This window comes from Seriola aureovittata, chromosome 14, assembly GCF_021018895.1.
Source record: "Seriola aureovittata isolate HTS-2021-v1 ecotype China chromosome 14, ASM2101889v1, whole genome shotgun sequence".
NCBI lineage: Eukaryota > Metazoa > Chordata > Actinopteri > Carangiformes > Carangidae > Seriola > Seriola aureovittata.
The window spans coordinates 15218381-15236582 of NC_079377.1; the positions used below are offsets into that span (position 1 = coordinate 15218381).

Sequence of the window (18202 nt, forward strand, 5' to 3'; positions counted from 1 at the left end):
TGATGGATAATGCAACCATTGAAGATGAGCTCACCTTTCATTACAAGACACCACTGTTTCTCCTTATAACAATCTCCTTCGCCTCACACACGAGTCTGACAGTGCTATAGTTCTGTTACAATGGTCATTGTGCTGTAGGTCCTTTTCATCCAGGGTAAATTATTCTTTTGCTGGTCTTTACTCTGCTGTATCTCTCAAAACCTGCACACTGAATTTCATTTGCCTTAGGTGTTAATAAGACATTGCAATAATCTTATTAAATTACAATGATAATTGGTAACTCGGTAACTAACTATAACTCACTGAGCTGCAGGTGTGAGCAGATATAAGGATATATATAAATGTGTATTGTCAAAAAGTTGAATTTCTCTTATGAAGCATTCGTAAATGTTGTATAAACAGTTAATAGATGCTTCAACACAATATAACACAGTCGTAAGCATGTCTTCAGTTTTAAACCTAGTGTGCACACACTCTATAAGGTCAAATTGTTATAAGCCAATATAATATCTTATAACTGTTATTAATTATTATACATTTATCAAAATCTATATAACACAGTAACATTTTTTTCACTTATTAATTAACACATTAATCAAATTTATTGATATTTATATAATGACTGGTAACTATTTTGCAGTGTATTTTGATATATTTTCATACACATGTACAAATAAGCTGAAGCTGTTTGTAAATGCTGGTGAACTCAAAGTACTGAAGCTATGATTATATACTATATGATTACAACTCTTCAGGGTTATCAGTCATTCATCAACTGTTCATGCACCAATTATGACTGCTGTACAGGAGGCATTATAATTCTTCTCAAACACACGTGTCATTTTATGTTCACCACTTTATTACAGTGTGTTATAAACTATTTATGAATTATTTTTTTGTAAAGCTAATAACGCAGTTTCCTAATAAGACTACTAGAAATACTTTGTTTAATATTCAATCAGTAGCTGGTACTAGTAAAAATGTGAAAATCCCATCCTGTGCAGTTTCACGTGATGAGTATTGTGAATCTTAATCAGCCACAAATGAAGGCTGTGCTCCACTGTACATCCTGTTTACGGAACACTGGAGTGTTACAGGCACCTCAGCCCTTGAACCTCAAGTGGCTGAAACCCAATGCCCTCCTAACGTGAATGTTAGAGCATTGTTGGGAGTTGTGAGGAAGAACCTTTGAAGTGAGGGTTTGGATAGTGGTCTTTCTGATGCATATTTCATAACTGCAGTGTTCACAGCATTTAAACATATAAAACCAGTATTCTACGCCTGTGTATCTGAACCTGCTGCCAAATCTTCACATTCATCCGGAGCCCTTGTACCATCATGGGGAAAATATAATTTCAGAACAATTTCTTCATTACACTTTATAAGTAAAATATGTGACATTTTAACTGACTTTTTATTGACTGGCTGGCCTGGGAATTTTGAGAATGGCTCATTATGTGAACAGTTTAACTGAGTTGTTCATAAACCCAAGTATGTCTCTCTCTCTCTGCCTGTCATTTGCACTTTAATGAAGAGATTTCCAGTGTCAGTATACAGATCAATTCTACTTTGATCTGACTCACTGACTATACATCCACACTGATTCTATTACATCTATTCTAATTTGCTCTACATGAACTCATTTGTTTCACTATGATGTATTTATGCTGGTTATTAGACTTAAACAATGACAATGACGGATGGAAAGAATGGCTGTCTATATGACTTCTTCCATGCTTTCTCTGTCACCCCTCTCCCCCAGGTCCTGACAGTTGTCTTGTAAACAGTGTAGAATGAGGAGCCAAATCAGTTGGCACATTCATGACTGACTACCGCCTGCCATTAACACACACACACACACACACACACACACACACACAGTGATTGGCAACCACCTGTCATTGGCCAGGCTCTTGTTTGATTTGATCCTCAGTCCAAAACTCTTCCTAACATGTGTGGTGCCTCATGCATACCAAGCAGAGGGCTGCCTGGGAGGTTAACTAGTTCATTATCTGATTATAGAAAGCGGTTTGTGGAATCACCAGCAGTGATATAAGAAAGGATAAGATTTTTAGTGGCAGAGAATCAGATGTGACAAAGCATTGAATATTTTTATCACAGTGAAAACTCACTCTGGGCATATTAACTAAATGTGTCACATTTTGTTCTGTGCCGCGATATCTGTGTCATGTTCACAGTGTCCAAGATATTAATTAATTATGAAAAATTACAACCAATCCATGACAACATGCCCCTAATTTTTTTTTAAAAAGCCTATTAAGGGATTGTTTTTCTTAAACTGAACATTTCAGACAAAAACATATTTGTCTTCTTTTTTTATTTTGTATCAAAATAGATGGGAAAAGTAGGTGAAAAACATGTGTCTTTTTTGGTCATTGTGGATTAATGAAGATTTATTCTCTGGCATCAACAAGGTGAAGGCTACACACATGAAAAATGATGTGCTGTCATAAAGATTAATTAACTACTTAATTGTGATGGCATTCATTTTGAGCACTAATAAAACTTGGAGCCAATACATTTGACAGCAGGTAACCAGATGTCACAATTGGTTTAAAAAATGAAAGAGTAGATGTATACACTACGTTAACAAGGATGGAGCCAACAGGTCACGTGCTACGACAGATAAGGTGAACAGGAAGGGGAGAAATACTGTGAATACATTTCAGATTTCTAGTAAAAAATGAGAGTGAGAGTAATATCCTTTATGTAAATCAGAGCAGTGTTAGCTCTGGATTCAAAGTCAGATGGATGTGCAGCTCTGGTGGAGTGCTATGAATCATTCAAGCTGTCAAGAAATGCTACAGCATAGTAAAGAAGACCCAGATCTGACATCTTTATCTGCATAACAAGGAAGGACTGTGACTTCTTACAGACAAAAAAAAAAACCTCAACATTTCTTTGATATAATCCACATGTTTTATGCATCGAGAGCTTACCGTGAGATTTGTGGTTTGGCCAAGTGCTTCGTGTTGAGCCATTTAGCACTAATTCCCCCTGAAATATCTGTTATTGTTTGTGCTTTAACAACAATCCTATATCCTTTAAATCTGTTGGCAAATGGTTCTGTCAGACAACCACAAATGGATTTTAATTAGATTAAACATCTCTGTGCATTCGTTGGCTGAGCCTCTGATTGGACCAGACGGGTTGAGTTATTATGATTAAGCTCGGTGTTTATGGAAGAATGATTCTGACCCACCTGAAAATCGATAAAGGACACCTCAAGGACCATTTTCATGAGAAGTAGCCTGTGTTGCATTATAAGGTTTCTCCAGCATCTACGTGGTGATTAATTGCATTCAATACCGGTGTTGAGCTCAGTCATTTAGTTTGTGTAGAGAAGCATAAGCTGCTTTAATGCCCGTCTCAGATTCAAATATAGGTTTTAACCCCTGATAACATTCCCACCTGAAATTCACAAATCTTGATATAACATCAATCTTTGTTTGGGCATCTTCAATCACGCTGTCGCACAGTCTGTGGTGTCCATCGCTGAACGGTTCCTCAGCCTCCCTCTCATGCTAAATTGAGCGAGAATCTCCTGGCGCCCAGAGGGTTTCACAGATGGGAAACACCTCACACAGTACATTTGTTCAGATAAAAGTTTATTATTCGTCTTTATGACAGCACTGCGCTGCTTCCTGTATGTTTACAATGATTCAATATCAGGGGGTTTGGTTTATGGCAATCAAAAATTATGTTTGTTGTATGTTGTTTAAATAATATATAATATAATATTAAATAATACTGATAATATGGGATAGTTTCAACGTTCTATTAGACCGACGTCCTAAAGCAAACCTTATGTTTCCACTGTGTCTTTATGCACCTTTATGAATTGTTTAATTTTCTTTAACGACTTTCTTTAATGTACATTACATCCTTTCTCTTCATCCCACATGTTGCATATGCTGTGACACTTTGAACTGTTTCTTTGTTTTGAATTTGAAGAAGCCTCGAAATTTTGATTGATAACTATTAAAATTTGTTGTGCAGGAAACAGGTTGGTTTATTTGTATTTTGTGGTTTACTTTATTATGAATTATGAGTTATATTACAACATTTTCAAATCAAGAGACATTTTTCAATTAATTGAAAATTTTTTCTCTTAGAGAAAAAAATGTTTCTCATTTACTGTTGTGTTTCTGAAAATAAGTAATGACAAATTAGGTAAAGACCTCATCTGTGCCATGATGCAAAATACATGAGAGAAGGTCAGAAACAATCAGAGCCCTGTTGAAGGAGCAAATGGATGTCAGCTCTTCAACTTTTGTTCAGTAAAGAATCAGTGAATTTGTCCTCATGACACAAACATTCTTAAATGTCCCTCATATGCAAAATAAGATGATACTTCAGAATAAAAAGGTATTTCATATGTACATGGCAACCATGGTAACCATCCAGGTAAAGTAGTGACCTGTCATTGTTCACACACTCAATGTAATCAGTTTAAATGGCAACACCTCGGCTGTTTATTGCACTGAACGAGCTGCAGGAACACAGCAGCATAATTCCAGGAAGCACCTATCTGAGCCTCCACCAGAACATTACATGACCGAACTGACACTATTTTACACCAGTTTCAAAAGGAATAGAAATCAAGTTTGTGCCTTCAAGCTAGTAACACACGGATAAAATCATTTCCGAAGATCTAGCACACTGACAACAATTGTTCTTGTTGCTGAAAATCCAAACTGACAATATAAGACCACTCATGTAATGTCAAGCTTCCTAAAACTATTTATCAAATGCATTACGAAATAGGTCTAATTGGTCTGACCTTCACACTTATGTTGTTATTGGTGCACATGACACTAGGCATTAACAGGGTCAGTGCTTATGGCCGTGATATAATTAGATCAGTCTCCCATAAAATCATGAGTCTTGCATAAAATAATAACATCAGTAGAGCATAAATCAAGAAATGGATTTTTAGAAATGTAATTAGACATAACTCTGTGTCAATCTTGACACAGTTAAAGATACTGACTTGCATACACCAGGTTGGAAGTTTGTAATTTGTAGATCAGAGTTTAGACGGGATCAGTGTGGGATAACTGGAAAGACTTCACATGAAGGCACTTTATATTATACAAACTCGTGTGCCGATTCAGCACTTACATCTAACGCGCTAGACACCGAGTGTGTTTTCACTCTGCTTAGTGAGATTTACAGTAATGACAGAACCAAACAGACAAATCACAACTGATCATTGCAGTCCTGCCTGATGGATAGATATTATACAGATTGTCAGTAAACATGCAAACCAGCAAACATGGCACTCTGAGAACACAGTTCCTTCTTACTCAAACATCTCATAATGTCAGCTGTAATGTTCTAATGTGCCTAGTCAGCTGTAAATTGTTCTGTGCTATGTGGGAGTACATGTATATATATAGAGCCTGATTTAACTCCTCTCTACCTCTTTATCTACTCATTAAGAAGCAACAGCAGGCAGACATTTTAAGCAGGAAACCAGCAGAGTAATTGGAAATATATAATTTGCCAAATTAATTTGATGGCTGGTTTTGGGATCATTTGTTTGTTGACAGTGGCTTTATTTCCTCATATTTTGACTTTAACAGCAACCCCATGTGTAAAAGTCAACCTTTTTTTCCCCCATCTTCTGACCTTATTAAAAGCCAATATGGTGTAGAAGTAAAACCAGTAAGTATTCCCTTTGCTGCAAACTGAGTTGCACATATTTGATGAAGGTGAAAAAATACAGAAATGCCCAGGAAGCGTCATTATTATTACATAAAAAAAGGTAGTGTTTCATGTTTTATATGTGGGCTGTGCATTAACAAATATATGCATTCCTTTTGTTTGCCAAAATGTCAGTTTGCACCATGACCTTATTTTCAGTTCTTCCTCACTCAATTACAGAACTCCCACCTTTCCCTCCCACTCTTTACAACACTAACAGAGATTAAAAAAAAAACCTGGTTGGGTTTTGCTGGTGTTGCCTTGCATAAAAAGAACTGTTAACATTATTTAGCCTACAGGAATAAAAAATAATGAAAATTCCCATTCAGAAGTAAAGCAGAATTTTCTGTAGCAGACTCCGAAACATCAGCTCAATATTAAGCTTGTATAATGTATAATGTTATGTATGTTTTTAGCTCTTAAACTGAGCTTTAAGTCTCAAAAAAGAACATTGGGGGTAAATGTTTTATAATGTGTTGCATATTCAAAACAATATTAATCAACAGGTGATGAGTCCAAATAAGCAGAAGACAAGAAAGAGCAGCTGAATGATCAATGATCATAACAGGCAGGAAGGAACAGGAATTCACAGGAAAAAAAAAAAAAAAAAAAGCCTTGGCAATGACGGACAGCAGCACACCAACTGGGGAGCTGATTGGCGGATTGGGAACAGGTGCAGTGGGTGTGACAGTCACGTGAAGGCTCAAGGTGGGAAATAGGGAGGACAACTGTGGGGCGGAGACAAATGGCGGCGTCTGAGGCAACACAAAGAAATAATGACTGGCAGACTGACAACAGGAAAAACGATCTCAAAGGATATTAAGAAATGTTTGGAGTCACGACGCACATCCTGATACCTTTTTTTTCTTGTTTGATTTGGCCCATAAATTCACAAGAGGTACCAGCTGTATATTGAGGGCGTTCAGTGAGGCTCTGGAAAGATTTGGATTTGTTCCATTTGACTGATATTTAATTCATTTGATCCTCTGGACGGAATAACAATGAGAGAATTAAATCAGATGTCAAATTCTGCACCAAGTGATATCATTCAACAACAAAAAAAAAGTCTTCCCTGGAACTGTGTCTCTAAATCTCAATCTCGTCCATTTAAGGCGCATGGCCTAAATCTGCTGCGAGAGGGGCAGGACGTGAAGACGTTTGGGAATCCCTGCGTTCGGATATAAACCAGCTCCAACACAACTTTGGGTGGCGCCAGAGCGCAAGAAAAGAGGCGGTGTGTGAAAAACCAACACAACTCACGGGTTAATCTGCCTGGAGAATCACTTTGTGGCTTCGGCCGTCTCCACATCCCGCTGGATGATGTGTGAATTTCTTCAGCGGGTGGTTGGACTTGCCACCTGCCAGGAATGGTAAACAGGCTAGAGCGGCGAAGACTGCGCCGACCTCTCCCACTTTTTCACTGGAAAACGTTGACATTTTTATTGTTATTTTTTTTATGTTCAGGGTCGCCTGCAGTAGTGAAATAAACACGGATAACTTTGTGTTGCCGGCTGCGCAGGAGAAAGTGAGCCAAACAGAAACTGGCAGTGCTGAGATTATTAACGGAGTCTCTGAGCGCCCGGTGCTGTGCCCGACCCCTCTCGCTTTGAAGATTAGAGGGTTGACGGCGTCTGAAGGACACTAAGAACAGGATTAGGTATTGTGCAGGCTAACCTACTTCTCATCACTCCTACATCTTGTCCTCTGAATATTTGCGCAGTGACCTTTGGTGCACTTGGAATACATATACAGCGGGTGCGCCCCTGAGGTAAGAAAATCATTTTGTCACTATTGAGTTTTCTCAAGGCTGCTGGGGTTAATTATATATGAGAAGTTGTGTCAGAGAGCTAAATCCACTCTGAGCATATGACTGTGGGTATTTGGAAAATGACATCCTCTGTGCGAGCCTGTTACGCGCAGGTGCCATCGGAATCCTTGTGAATAGCACAGCCTTTCGATATATATTTGACAGGCATAGCGTCAGTGGAAAGATATCCCTCATGTTGTACGTTGTGCCGCTTTATCCAGGGACCATTCACTGTGTTTCACACGCTTAATTAACACGTCAGCCTACGGAAGCGCTCTGAAGATCCAACGCTCCATACGCGTGAAGGCGAATGTAATTTGCAGAATGTGAAGCCTGCCAGTTCAGAGCTCAATACTTCAGGGATGTGTGTTTTAGTCTGCCCTGACAACATGTTTGATACCAGGGTCAAAACTGCTGTTAAATGCCTCGACCATCACTCTGATCTTTGGTCAAATGATTCCTGTGCGAGCTTTCTTCCCTCGGAGTGCCACTATTTAGGGAACACATGTGATTTGCATCGTGTAGGACGGTGCCATCCTTTTTTAGCTTTCCCCACGCCAGAAGCCAAAGGAGACATCTTTCTTGTCATTAGACGTATAACATGAGGTTGCTTCAAATGAAACGCACTCTTATTTTGGGGATTAACAAAATTAATCAAACACTAAGGGCCATGACGTTTATTCTGAAAATGAGCGTATCATGAAGCAGACTGGCTCTGCATCAGCTTTAAAGAAAGTACAATTTGTTGTTCATCAGGGAAGCAGTAAATCCTCAAGAAATAGCCTTGAGTTTATGGTTTAACTGTACACATGCGTTTCACTCTGGTCCCAGCAACTGAGTGCACAGAGAGCATAGTAATGCACTGTGTCATGCCTTTAACTGCAGTCTATCCATCTACACAACTGCAAGCAACTGAAGCACAAAAGCCATTGTAATTTGTTTAGTATTGAGTGGCAAGAATAAAGAAACCCTCTCTGCAACTATGTGGCTCTGGATTCTGAGGGACACAGCTCAGGGCTGTGCAGTTTGATTCAGACCTCAACCACGTTTTGTTAAATTCAAGTTTTTAGACTTAAGGCCATAGCACACAGTTTATTGTCTTCATTTCACTTTGTGTAACTGTAGGTTGCTGCAGACTGGTTGGTATTCATATGACTGAATCAGTGAGATCACATATGTTGATATTGTATCCAGGAGCATGAGCATAGTCTGAACATCAAGAAAAAGCTCCTATCCTGCTCTTCTGATCTCTGACGTCATGTTATTTTATGTCTACTACACTTCCCAACAGCTACAGGTTTGGGTAGTGCCCTAGAAGTGTGCAGCGAATATGTAAAAAGCATTGCTGCAGGATGTCTTCATGAGTGTAGGGTTGGGCCAGTTCTCTCCAGAGGCTCACATTTGGGAAATGAGAGATGAAGAGTAGTATGGCTGAGGCCAGCCACACTCTATTGATATTCTGCCTGTGTCCTGCTCCATAGGCAGCCCATTGTCATGGCTTGCTCGGTGGGATAGTATCTGATGATTGAGGGGGTATGGAAGACGGTTGAAAGCCAGCTTGGAAAGAAACTAAAGGTTAATTTATTGAAGGTTAAAGATATGTGCTCACAGTAATGGCTGGTTGTGTGTGTGTGTGTGTGTGTGTGTGTGCATATTGTGTGAGCTGGATGCAAAATATAGTATGATACTTTAATAATGGATTTGTTTGTGTTTCATGACATGCACCCCGCTGCAAGCCCAAACAAATGGGGTCAGTTCATCTTAGTTTGCTAATTAAATCCTTCTTGCTTTACTTTCTTCGAGTAGAATTGCAATTAGATGCGTATTTAACAAAATGATGCTTGACTTGTTCAGTACCCCCACGGCTCTTTCATTTTCTCTAATTGTACCCTAGATGGCATGAAAATAAAAAAGGGGATTCCAACAAAAGCAGGTGCATGCGAAGTATCAAAGGGAGCAGCTTCTCTGCCGTCAGGTGCAACAGTGCCATACTGTGTGGCCACTCAGCCTGTGTAAGATTCATGGCCAGCCAAGCAGAAAGATTTATCTGTCGTGAGTGCGTGAAATTGCAATGCTCTGCAGTATTCTGTCCGGGGCCGGTGAGAGAGACGGATCTTCCATTGCTTTGGGAAATAAAGAAGTAACAGAGGGGAGTCATGCACAAAAAAAGTAGCAAGCACTAATGGCTGTCTGTGCTTTGTGTCAGGTAGAAGTGATCAAGGCTTTAGTTCTTGTTTTTTTTTTTTTTTTTTGTGTATGTATGTATGTATGTGTGTGTATGTGTGTATCTATATATATATATATATAATTATTTTTTTTTGAAAGGGAAAGAAAATAAGCAAGAAAAGAGCAACCACAGGGAGGCAACAAAGAGATTCGTCTGAGAACTTGAACAAATAAGGGTAACTTTTGAAGAGTGCCATGGTAGTTGACACACTGAAATGCAGAAGTTTACTACTGGCGCTGCAGAAGGAGGGTTGCAGTTGCTGTAGATAATTTAAATTTTGATGGAAGGACCTATGGGCTGCTGTGATCTACAAATCAGGAATACTACATTTCATCAGCTAAGTTTTGAGGTGTAACTCTCTAGTCAAAAGCTTGTTGCTGCATTAGGTCGTAGGAGAGCTTGACTAACCGTTGTGGTTGGCAGCTGTAGCAGAAACTGTGTCCAGGTCTCCACTGAAGCATTAAGGCAGAGGATGATTGTAAATTAGTTATCTCAGTGTGGCGACACCAATAGTCTCAAAATTAACAGAAAGGGAACTTGATCTGAATATGAAAAACAATGCACTGCAGCTGTTTCTCCATTCTTTCCCTCTCTTGCTCTTTTATTTAATTTATCTTGTCACTTTCTAACACAATGACTGGTTATGTTCTTCCTGATACAACCTGTTTGCACAGGGTAACAGGTTCATGAAATAATAGACAATGCGGGATCCCATTCTTTCAGATTTGGTTAGCAGGCAGACCTTATTGTTGTAGGGAGCACTGTCAGCTAATCTACAGCAGAACCCAACAGAATGCTGAAGGGCAATTTGTTCCTCAAGCTCCTGTGCTTTCACCCTCTTGTTAAGTCTCTGCATGTGGACTGCAGTAACTTTTCATGACTGGGCAGCAACTTCTTGCTGAGAGTAGGCAATTTTAAGTGTTAAACAAGTATGCATGTGGATGCTGAGCTTCTGCTTGGAATCCCTGATTTTTCTGCAAAAATACAAGCTATGAAATGAAGTTCCTTCCTTCAAGAATGATTACCTGAGTGTCTTTGAGAAGGGTCGTGGTCGACAGTGGAACAAGAGTTGTGCTGACGATGTTGATGTTGATGATGTTTAACCTCTCCTCCATATGAAACCCTTATGAGATGTTTCTGTGAGTGTTTATTAAAAAAAAAAAAAAAAAAAAGGCAACATAATAGAGTCTCCTCTTCACTGAATTTCCAATTTTAACAGTGTCAAACTACAAGTCCAACTTGCCAATTACACCATCTGCAAAAGCTAAAATTAAGCACTCATCATGCTGTTGCAGTTTGGGCTTTTGCCCTTTGAATCAATAATTAGATAGTGACTGAAAGTGGTTTGTTGTTTACTTGCCCTTCTGTTAAAGTCCATCAAATGAGCAGGATCCCACCAGTGCATGAGTAAGTATACATTAAGCGCCATCTCCCTCTGGCAGCTGCCTCAGGAAAGAATTTCTCATTTTTAATTTTTGCTCAAGGAGCCGCTGACAGCTTGACTTTTGAGGGGAGCCAGGTTGAGAGAAGCAGATATGCAGATTATTTTCATTTATAATTTTGGAGGAAGTTTGCAAGTGTCCATATGTTTGCTGATTGAAATTCTATTAGCATAAATTAATATTTGCCCCAGCTCCAAACAAATAGTACTGTGCAAAAAGCAAATAGAGGGGAAGGATGGGAATTACCATACTATGATTATAGCTTGACTAAACATTGACTGCATGATTTGTAGGCATGGACAGATAACATTGTGGTCATGTTTTAATTTCACACTTCAGTAAGAGTATTTATCTGTGGCTGGTGTGACAGGTAATGGTATATGTTCTGTAACTTTACCATGCAAGATGATTGCTTGGTAAATCATGTGTGACTTTACTTTTACTTGTACCTGATGATGATGATGATGATGATGATGATGATTAGAATAGAATGTGGTGAATTATATTACATAAAGAATTTAACTAGGTGACTCCAGATATAGAAAATCACTTTCAAACTGTAACCAACATTACAAGGTAGTTTTATTATTAATTACTCATTCTATTTTTCAATAACATAATTCATAAGTCGGTCTGTCTGTGATTTCTTGAAATCTCACCTGTGAACTGTATTGAGTTTCAACATGGAACCCTGTGAAAAGTTTGGATTCGAAAGGCTCTGTAAAGTGATATAGCCAACACAGAGTTTGTCTTCAACATCTGAGTGTAGCTTGTTAAAGAAAATATTGAAAGTTTAACATTTTAAATCTGGCTTGATTGGTTTAAAACTTCAGTAAAACACATTGTGTTCTTAATGCTTTCAATGTGACTTGAAAGGCACATCATGAGTAAAATTGACATGGTAAATATATTCTGTTAATTTTCAAACTTGCATTTATTGTTTTTTGGCCACTCTGGGGGTGCAGTGCAATGAGCAGTAAACACAGAATTAAAATACTAATTTACAAATGCATACAACAGTTGCATATTTGCAGGATGGATCTACATTAGCATTAATTTGGAGTTGTTTATGCCACCCAGCAAATTAAGTCAAATTTGAGCTCACCTTTTTAGCTCTGTTTTGGTCTCCACCAGCCACTGATGAAACTAATTGGCTCTTCAGCTGCTAAATGCTCCACTACGTTCACCAGCTACTCACTAACTTAGTGCTGGGTAGGTAGTTTACAAAAGCTGCCTGTTGCTACTGATGAGAGTGAATCAAAACAGTAAGGTTGTGCTAATAGAACCAAATAAAATGACTTCCAGTGAAATGCTGAAATTCTCAGTAGAGCTTAATTAAACTGTTGAACCAGGTGATAATTATCTTTGTTTTTTTCGCTTTTATATTACATGTAGTCATTTGATCTGTTCATATAAAAATATTCCTCAGAGCAGCTTTGAGGTAAAGCTACTTTTAACCAAACTGGCAATCTACATTACAAGAAGACAAACAACAGTGTGGAAGACATCACTGCTTTATGCTCCTACATCTAGTTCTGACTGGTTTTGTGGTCTTTGCTGCAGCTATGTTGGACAGGTCATTCAATTTGAAACTTTAGATACTTGTAAACTGAAGGATGCACTCAGTGGATGCACAAGCTGAAGAGCCCACCGCTGATGTTGCTGTGCACTCAAACAGCCTCGCCAGGAGAAACGCCATCAGTATAATGATGCTTCAACTAAAACCTATGAATTTCTACATTCACAATTACCAACAATTCCAAACATCTAGGTTACACTGTTGGCAATATCACAGGAAATTAAAAAATAAATAAAAAAAACATCAAGACACACGGCAACCTGCTAAGACCTGTGAAGGATTTTAGTCTCAGAGGGATAAATCTTGAAGTACATAAGATCCACCCCCCCACCTCACTAATAAAACGTCTCCAAATTCTCATGCTCTCTCGCTCTCCCTTGAACATACACTCAAACACAGAGGCGCACAGACACACAGCCTCTTTTTGAATGTCTATTTCAAGATATGCACAATGCTATGGAGCTCTGAGGTAATCGGAGGTTGTGGGAGCATAATATGCGCTTCCAGGGTGACATTTTACTGATTATGCTTTAAGTCATAATCTAAAGTTATTTGGTATTTTTCTTACCACATGACATGTTTAGTTTACTAAGAATAATCACACACTTAAAGCCTTAAAGCTCCAGGTAGTGTCAGAAGTAGTTTAGGAGTAGTTTAATTTCTTTACCAATCTCTCTACAAAGACTCAGATGTTTTAAATTAAGAGGACATGAATACAAACTGTGATGATCTTCATTTCCCTGAGACATGTAGTAAGAATATCAGCTCTAACTGGCTGATTGACAGCCAGTCAGATTTATTCATGTGCCAGGATCAGAAATCTTTATAATTATCTTGGCCAAAATATTTTGGCTTCTGATATTTTCTAAATAAAACCAATGTCTCTAAGGAGTATAAATACATACAGTTGCTCAAAACACCTTCCAACTGGTTTCTCAAATGTTTGACATTTTAGTAAGTAATTTTAAAATGTACACTGTTCAGAACTTATATCTGCAACTTTGCAAGAACAGGAAGTGTGCAACTTACTCAGGGAATGTAGCATTATTGTCAGTGTCTAAAGTTGGTGCCTTGCTTGCATTCGACATCATCTAGCGTGATAAATGAGTATTTTCAGTCATGCCACTGTTTCCACTCTCCAACTGTTAACATAGAAGGGAATCCCTCTCGTGTTTGTTGTTAAACAAACCCCCCATTGATATTTGTTACTGAGATAAAAACAGCTATCTCTGATCATCGTCCTGACTCTTAATTTGACTAGAATTTAGAACTTCAGACTCCAGACAGGGCGACTTACAAAAACATGACCAGCGTAAAACATCTATTTCAGGTCAAAGCAGAGCATAAAGATTTATGCTGATTAAGTTATTGAATTGCATATGATCCTTAGCCAGCAGCTTTGTTAACGCAAGGCTGCAATTCCCTATATCTATCTATCTATCTATCTATCTATCTATCTATCTATCTATCTGTCTATCTGTGTGTGTGTGTGTGTGTGTGTGTGTGTGTGTGTGTGTGTGTGCGTGTGTGTGCGTGTGTGTGCGTGTGTGTGAGTGTGTGTGTGTGTGTGCGCAATGGGATCCATATGTCTGAGACCTCTTCACTTCAGCGGAATATATATATATATATATATGAAATCAGTAACAACAATGCTTGTGGGATGCTAAACTAAAGGCTTTTAGATTGCTTTTATGTGATGTTGTTGATGAGGGTCTACCATCAGCAGGACATGCTGTGCCATTCTTTAAAGGTGTAATGTGGAAGATCTGGCCAAAATTTTAGTTTAAGCTGTTCAAAAAATGAATTATCACTATCAATAGTATGTGAAGGAACCACGGTGATGATGTCATAACCAAGACCTCCATCTATGGTATTCTATAGATATCCACTGAAATGAGAATGCTAACCAACTAGCTGCGTCCCGGGCCGTGTTGTAGTACCACTTTATGACACTAGATGCTGTGAGTCAGTGTAGTGTCTAGTCTGCCCTCAGTCCCACGAAGAATAAGAGCTTCCTCCAGAGCTTGAAGTTACACTACAGCCCCTGACTTGCATCACAGAAATGCGGAGATGGCTAAAGCACCTAGAAAGCGATCTTTATCTTCATCCTGAAGGACTGTCCCAACAAGAAACCACTTTCAACAGCAAAGAAAAGAAGAAAACACGAGTAAATCCTGGTGTGGCTTTCCACTGCTGGACACATCTCCGGGCGAGTAAAGAGACGCGGTCTGATGCCGAGCTGCAACTTTTTTTTTTAGACCGGTGAGTAACATCTAATGTTGGTCTGTAGCGGAAAGTATCATTAGTGCAAATGACAAACTGTACCGACAAACGCTTCAAGTGGCATAAATGTATGATTGATGATGTAGACGTTTTAGTGATTTTGTATAATTTAGCCTGTTCCTGCGACTGTTGTCCAGCTAGATGCCTCAGTAACTTTTTTTACAAGTAAGACAAAGAGACTGTTTGATTCAGAACCAGCGGGTTCAGGATCCACTGCCTAATTCTGTATTTATTTTAGCATATTCATATCTATCCTTACTATTTATTATACACACACAACAGACCTAAAATGTTTGAAAATAAAGAACTTGTATGATCTAAAAAAAAAAAAAAATGTCCTATCACATTTGTCTGTATCAGGATTAGAATTCCAGTCCAGTCTTCCCCAGTGATGGACCAGCACCTGCCTTTTCTTCTGCGTCTGGCCTCATCAACAACACACATTACAGTAACACCTTGGAATATTATTTCTGCACAGAACAGATATTGTCTATACTGCGACCTTTTGCACATGTATTCCGTCAACACTTTTGTACATAGTATTTTTCAAAGTTTTATTTTTTCAATATGTGTATATTTATCTTTTTGATTGTTGCAGTATTTTAATTTTTGGTAGTGATTTCCTGTTAATGTTTATTGTATACTGCACCAAACACCAAGCCAAATATCTTGTAAGCAAAAACCTACCTGGCAATAAACCTTATTTTCTGATTCTGCCTTTGTGATGATGTCATCATCCCTCCCTTATGCTGCTGTAGCCTGACACCAATGTGTCGTGCAGTATCCACTTGCCTTCATATGTAAATAAAAACATACTGTTTGTATTACAAGTACTCATAATTTGCTTCAGTGCTATCAACAATTTCAACTGTAAACAATAAATGCACATATAAATAATAAATTATAAGGACATGTGGGAAAAAAAACAATGTGATTAACTGGACAGGGGCAAAGATGTGAAATGCTGCCCCCTATGGAGGTGGAGCAAGTAGCACTATATTACACATTACACCTTTTTAAGTGTATAAATAAAAATAAAATAATAAAATGCTCTCCATGAGGGACGGAGATTGTGCAATGAGACCCAAGATATCGGCTGTATTCATAAAATGACAGCATTCTTAATATGTAATATTGAGCAATGCCATTAAGAGTTTTCTTCATACCAAGGAAATTGTACTCTGAAAGCAGTGGATATTTAGTGGAGGTTAATGAGGACCTCAATAAGTTTTTTTTGTTTTTTTTTTGTTTTTTGTGAGTTAAACAGCTCTCTGCATCGCTCTCTGAATGCGCTGCAGTGTGTGGGTGGGTTCAGCTTGAAGGCCCATGAACAGGGAACTGCAAAACTTCAGGCAGCTTATGACAAAGACTCCATGTTCAATTGTACACCATTTACAGCCAACCAAGCAGTTGATTAGGGAGTTTAAAGGATTCATGTGATCAGTGGATAGTAAAAATGAGAAGTTGCGAATCATCAGCATAGCTATAGTAACTGTTTAATATGGAGTGCTCAAAGGATGGACCTCTGTGGGGGGATAGTAGTGTCATATATGTGGGAGCGAAAGCAGGGGTGGAAAAGAGTACTGGAAAATAGCATTCAGGTAAAAGTACTGTTATTTTAAAGAAATTTAACTCAAGTAAAAGTCTTGAAAAGAAGAATATCCCGCACGCTGCTCTTGCTTAGCATCACGATTTATTGATCATCCGTTTCGGTCTCTCTAGACCTTCATCAGAAGTATTTTCTCAAGTAGAAGTAATTTTTAAAATGGGGAAGCGGAGGTGTGAAACATATGTTATGTTGCTGATAATACATGACAAAATAAATCATTTTGATTAAATTAAGGAACATCTTTAGGGTACCAGGTGGATATGTAGTCGTACTGTATTGGCATTCCAAGGCATAGACACCACTCCAGGTTAGAGCAGCACTGAATGCAACCAATGAATTCCAGTCAGCCACCTTGCAGCCTGTAACTGATATTTACTCTCAGTTTACAGTTTATTAGGAACACTAATGCAGTCGAACACAACAGCCCTGCAATACATCCTCCTTCATGAAGGTTATAATGTTCTTTTTTTTTTTATTGAAATTGTTGGAGAGAATTGTAGATTCAAATGTGTGATCATTTTGGAGGATGTAGCCCTTGACGGGTGCCCATAGACTTCAAGTATTAATATTAAGCTACATAAATGAAACGGCTGCCACTTCTTATAGAATTAACAGCACAATAAAGCAGCAGAAAATGTGGAGATGCAAACAAGATTATGTCTCTATTTCATTCTGCTGCCTTTGTCAAGCACCTTGTAACGTGGATTTTGAATAGTGAGCTATAAATAAAGATTATTATTATAAACTCCACAGAAGTTTATGCAGCTGGAAAACACAGACAAAACGCATAATGACACCATCCTTAAATTAATTTCATAGTTAGATCCGGCCCAGGTGCAAACACACCCCTCACACCCCCAGTTTCTTCTCTGCTGCGGCTGGTTCGACAGATGTAATTGGGTGAAATAACATGCAAATGTGAGAAAACCACTAAGGTCACATGTTGGGTGAATCTTGCAGTCACTGACAGTTGTACTCCATATTGAAACTTCTGAAACTGATTTGTATACATTAGTTACATGCACATGTGTCTTTGCTGGATTGAAAATGTGTGGAGTGTTTCCATGTTTTGGGTTAAAAGCAGCAAACTAAAGAAGTAAATGTGATTAGAGACAAGACTGGATGATTAGTGTGGCTCCATCCTGGTTGTCTTTCATGTTACACTCTCCCCTAAAGCTGATACATCACCCTCCTTTGGACGTGTTCATAAGAATTTCTTATGTATTTTTTTCATAACATTGCCATGTTTTACTTAGCAGTTTTAATGTCTCTCTGTCTGTAAAAACAGTCTGATCATAGAGAAACCAGTCTTTGTCTCTGATGTCAAATATGAAACAAATAATCAGTCACATTATTAATTTTGCTGATTAGTGTCCAGATGAGCAGTGCTCATAAAACATCAAAGACAGTTGAATTTTTGGAAATATGATTATGCAATGAGAAATAGGTTTATCTTAGTGTGTTCTTTGCAAAAACTGTCATCCTGGAGAGAGAAGGACAGTGATCTAAAGAAAAGGGGGATGCA

The 18202-nt window shown here is 38.4% G+C and overlaps 1 protein-coding gene across 2 annotated transcripts in view; it reads left to right on the plus strand.

The window, feature by feature from the left end:
• The first annotated feature begins 6879 nt into the window (after positions 1–6879).
• The window catches only part of pcdh15a (protocadherin-related 15a), a 198451-nt gene continuing 187128 nt past the window's right edge, over positions 6880–18202 (plus strand). The window contains exon 1 of one of the 2 annotated variants that reach the window (XM_056396135.1): positions 6880–7498. The gene's annotated coding sequence lies outside the window, so the exon portion shown is untranslated. The remainder of the gene's footprint in view (positions 7499–18202) is intronic. The other variant, XM_056396137.1, reaches the window with a different exon arrangement.